This window comes from Engraulis encrasicolus, chromosome 19 (genome assembly GCF_034702125.1).
Source record: "Engraulis encrasicolus isolate BLACKSEA-1 chromosome 19, IST_EnEncr_1.0, whole genome shotgun sequence".
Taxonomy (NCBI): Eukaryota; Metazoa; Chordata; class Actinopteri; order Clupeiformes; family Engraulidae; genus Engraulis; species Engraulis encrasicolus.
Window position 1 is genome coordinate 34,140,482 of NC_085875.1, and position 5,000 is coordinate 34,145,481.

Here is a 5,000-nt window from a genome sequence, read left to right on the forward strand (position 1 = left end):
TGATGTGATGGGCGTCTCGGCAGTGCGCAGAAAGTGAAGTGTCCTGAGCAGAGCCTCCTGGGGGCCCTTTTATACCTTGGGTCCCCACAAAGGAACAATGAGACGCATAATGACACATTTAGAACCACAGCCAATTGCAGAGGGGACACACTTTCTATGCCTGCCTCCACCCCATCCCAACAAACTCCCCCTAAACCTCCCTATACACCCCCCCTGCCTTCTCCTTTCCCCTCGCCTCCCTCCCTCCCCAAATCGCCAAACCCTGTAACATATCCATGCTAATCCTCTATCCCTGGCTCCAACCCTCCGGCCCCCACCACCACCACTCCCCCCTTCAGGATCAACACACATTAACCAAGCCAGGTCTGCGTTCACACACATGTGTAAAGACCAAAGCTACACAGCAAACACTAATTAACCCATGCACAGCGCTGGCGTCTCACGTTGGTGCGAACACATAAATCCGAAACACGCTCCATGCGCTCGAGGTGGTGTCAAGTAGGTGCCAATGATTAGATGAGATTAGCTGATTAGCTCAGATTTGCTGTCAATGAGGAACGATGAGAATCTGAAGATGATTATTATGGGAAATATTAATAGGAGGGAGTGTTAATCAGCAAGGGATCTATTAGTCTATTCTTACCGAGGATTTCATTCCACGTGTTGATTTGTGTCCTTGGCTTCGCAGTTTACTGACAAGCAGCTACTTTGTTGTGATGAGGGTGGGACCGTTTATGGAGGCTAGTTATATACAAGAAAGATTTCTCCATCATTGTGCCCTGCTGCTTTTTCATTTTGCATGCAGTCGTCACAGACGTGGCGGATGATGTCTTGAGAGGCTATCGTTCAACATTTTGTTAAAGGGACACTGTGCAGGATTTTTAGTTGTTTATTTCCAGAATCCATGCTACCCATTCACTAATGTTACCTTTTTCATGAATACTTAACACCACCATCAAATTCGAAGTGTTGATTATGACTGGAAAAATTGCACTTTTCATACATGAAAAGGGGGATCTTCTCCATGGTCCGCCATTTTGAATTTCCAGAAATAGCCATTTTTAGCTGTAAAACTGAACTGAAACTAGAAAATATTAGTTTATTTCTTTGTAAACTTTCATGAAAAGATCAAATTTGGCAATAGGGAACCCAGTTTCAATGAGCAGCATTGTTGCAGTACCTTTTTTGACCATATCCTGCACAGTGTCCCTTTAAATGTTGTTTTTTTTTTTTTTAAATCCAACTTTTTGTAATTAGTGTGATAGGTGGGTGAATGTTAAGTCTCTTGAAAAAGCTTTGAAAAAACCTGCATACTTGAAGTCTTGAAAGGTGTTACAAGGTTTAAATGTAGGTGCAGATACAAGTGTTAGAAGATGACAGTCAACGCCTTTTTTCTTCTACAATTCCACAGTTTTACGTGTTTGCCTGCTCTTGAGTCTTGACATTCTATGCCAGGGATGGGAAACTGTTTTTTACCACAACTGAATCAATCCGTTGTAATTATATGTTAGGCCAATAGAGAACACTCCTCTTTCTTCCAAACAATATTGACAGTAAGTGAGCAGCCGCAATCTCTCAGGGTTGCAGTCAAAACCGAGGTCATGTGGCCCTCCGATGGTGGCTGTGAAAAACTGGGGCCCTCCTTATCATGAAAGTTGCCCATCTCTGTTCTATGCAATGGCAGTGAGGAGGTCACATGAGCGTTACAAATGCATGTTTATTTGCAAACCCGGTCCGTGGGCCTGGTTTAAGTGCTCGAGGTTGCAATCCTGACCACTTTTCCTGAATGAGTGAATGTGACGCGCTTCTCTCGTCTCCCGCTGTACCTCCCCGGGTGGCGCTTCAACTCACTTTTAATGGCAAACCGGCGGCCATTTAATCAGTGTTGGAAATCAGCTGGGGGCAAAGCACACGGAGGCCTGTGGCCCACACGGAGCTCAGGAGCTCTCCCTACGGTGGCCCGGCGGGCAGCAGGGGTGGAGCGGGGAGGAGGTAGTTAAAGAGACACTAAAGAGCCACCGGGGCTTTGTCCTCTCCCTGCCGTGGCCGTAAAGGCAGTTCTGGAACTTTCTCAGGTCATCATTCCGTTCCTGGACCCCTGCTCGGGGGCCCTGAGGTCCCGGCGGTGCACGGCAGGGATTGTAAAATGTTGCTTTGTACAAAAAAAAACCTTTACATTACCATAACTACAACTCTCTCCAACATCTCTCTCTCCTACTACTCTCTCTCTCTCTCTCTCTCTCTCTCTCTCTCTCTCTCTCTCTCTCTCTCTCTCTCTCTCTGTCTCTCTCTCTCTCTGTGTCTCTCTCTCTCTCTCTCTGTCTCTCTCTCTCTCTGTCTCTCTCTCTCTCTCTCTCTGAATGTGTGGTTCACTTGCCCTTAAGTGCTGGCCATTCATGCGAATAGACGCATACGCACAAACCAAATGCAGGCAATCACAGGCTTACACACACACACACACACACACAGTCACAGATGTATGCGGTATTTCCTACTCAGGCCATGTCATTGTCATTGTCTACAAGGGCCAGGGGCTGTAGGTTTGATGACATGCTGTTTTCAGATTCTTTGAAGGTCAAATGTTGTTTTGTGAGCCTAAATGAAGGAAGCGAAGGACAGCACTCTTCAGATTTTTTTCTTTGTTCATTCGCCCACAAACGTTTAGGCAGAGCCCTTCTTCAGCGTGTAATGGCGATTACAATACAAAAGCTGTTACAATATTAAGGCGATAGTGTGAGCGCGTCTCCTCCACTTCTGAAGTTTTGTGAGCCTGCACAAAGAGGAGAGAGAAAGAGAGAGAGCACCGGATTGATAAATGAAATGCTGTGAAAGTTACAATCTGCTGCTGATTCTCTTCGTCTGTATCACTGAAAAGGTATCATCATCATCAACAGGAGTGGAATTTCACAAAACCTCTCAACATGCAACCTTTGTAATTCATCCAACCAGACTTACTCAATCTTATACAACCTCTCCACTTCACTCTTGGATTTTCTCGTTTACTCTCAAGCACTCAAGTCAACGCACAATGGCTGCCGAAGTGAAGTGCACACCGTCAGGGAAGCCGACAGTAGGGGGGCAAACAGGTCATTTTTGCTGCGCATAGAGAGACGTGGGGCCCAGAATTGGGTCCTTGTATTGAGGTGAGGGCCCATTCAGATGACTTTGTCAAAGGCCCAGTCAAAACTGTCAGCGGCGGCTGGAGCTGCTGTAAGGAGAGGCGATGGAGAGGTTTGCTCCTGCTGGTGAGGTGTTGAGTAGAGCGGCTGTTATCCGCACGTCCACCCCCTTGCCCTCTACCAAGACCACGGCTCTCCTGGTCCTGGATCTGGTTCACCTGGCCCTTCTTTCTCTCATCACAGCTTGTTCAGCTCTTGACAACATATGGATTTTCCCCATCGTTAGGCTGCTGGCCAACTCTGGCCCCCGACCGACGTTCACATTCAATCGGCCCTAATTGGGTCTCACTTTAATTAAGGGTGGCGGGTGTGCAGCTTCCCGTTACTGACTGCTTTAGTCACGCAGATTAAGTGGCCTGATGCGGCCTGCACCTCAGCCGTCACGTGCTGTTTGCTAACAGATGATGCTCCGCTGCCCGGTTAATTACCGGTACATTAATAATAAAACACCTTACTTACTTCCTCAATTTTAGTACATGAAAATGCTATTGGCCAGGCGTGTAAATATTGCTGGTTCAGCCAGTTCAGTAGCACTGGGCCCGTGACCTGCCTATGAATAGGGCCTATATGAATAGGGCCCGTGACCACCCTGAAATGACAGTAAAAATAGAAGTTTATTGGTTGCGAAAAAGACACACCTCTCAACCGGGGCTAAAAGTCTTCAAATCGGCATTACGTTTCCTTGGTCATTTTATTTTCCAGGTGAGTACAGAGAACACTGAGGATGGCACCAACCTGAGACGTCTGCTCTACTCTGCTCTTGAGAAAGAAGAAAAACTCCTTGTGTTTGACCTTAGTGTCTTATTTAGTCTGCAAACCTGCTCCCACTTTGAACTATACTTTTTGGGTCAACGCACCTACTTATTTTTCTATCTAGAGCGCAACAATACCCTTGCGTCCATCTTTATATTCCTTAACAAGAACTGAGCCGAAAACAGAGCAGCAACTGTGAATCACCTCGCGTAAAGTAGCTGCTGTGCTCTGCAGCGGCTGCAGGCCTACGTGCCTGTGAGTTCTATGCCTTGTGGCTATACCAGGATTTGCTAACTGTTTGCCCATTATCCAGCTCCCTGACCCTGTCTCCACTAGTCTCTATGAGCCATTCTGGATAACTGTTCACATGCGCTGTTTAAAGATAATGTGAAGTCTGTCTTCGTATTTGTCATGGTTTTGGCCAGCTAGCCATGATATACATTTGCATATCATTACAACATTCACGATGCTATCGCAATCATGGGCGATATCACCCACCCTTACATTTCACCTGTACTGTCCATGTATTAGGTAGGAAATATCCTAAAATGGTCACAACCTCAGAAGGCCCGTGGTAGACACTCGTGACCGAGGTGTTATGCAAATGGTCTTGGCTGGGAGGTAGGAGGTAGAAATGTATGGCAAATTTGTGCATATTGAAAAATGTCAATCTTGACTTTTTGCTGTTTTACTTCTTTCCGAAGGATTGGGAAGGTTATTCAAAATTCCTTTTATATCAAGCAGAGACATATTTTGAAAAAAGCTCCTGTGTGTGGTGGTTAAATCATAATCTACTTTAGTGTGAGCAAAATGAAACATATAATGCACTTAAGCGGGTTATGAAATTGTGCTGTGCTGTGTATTATGAGTATGTGAGTTTATAGTGTGTGTGTGTGTGTGTGTGTGTGTGTGTGTGTGTGTGTGTGTGTGTGTGTGTGTGTGCGTGCGTGCATGCGTGTGTGCTTGCGTGTGTGCGTGCGTGTGTGTGTGAGTGTGTGTGAGTGTGAATGAGTGTGTGTTAATGTCAGTCGGCTTCTCTAATGCATAAATGCGTGAGGCTGAGCTCTC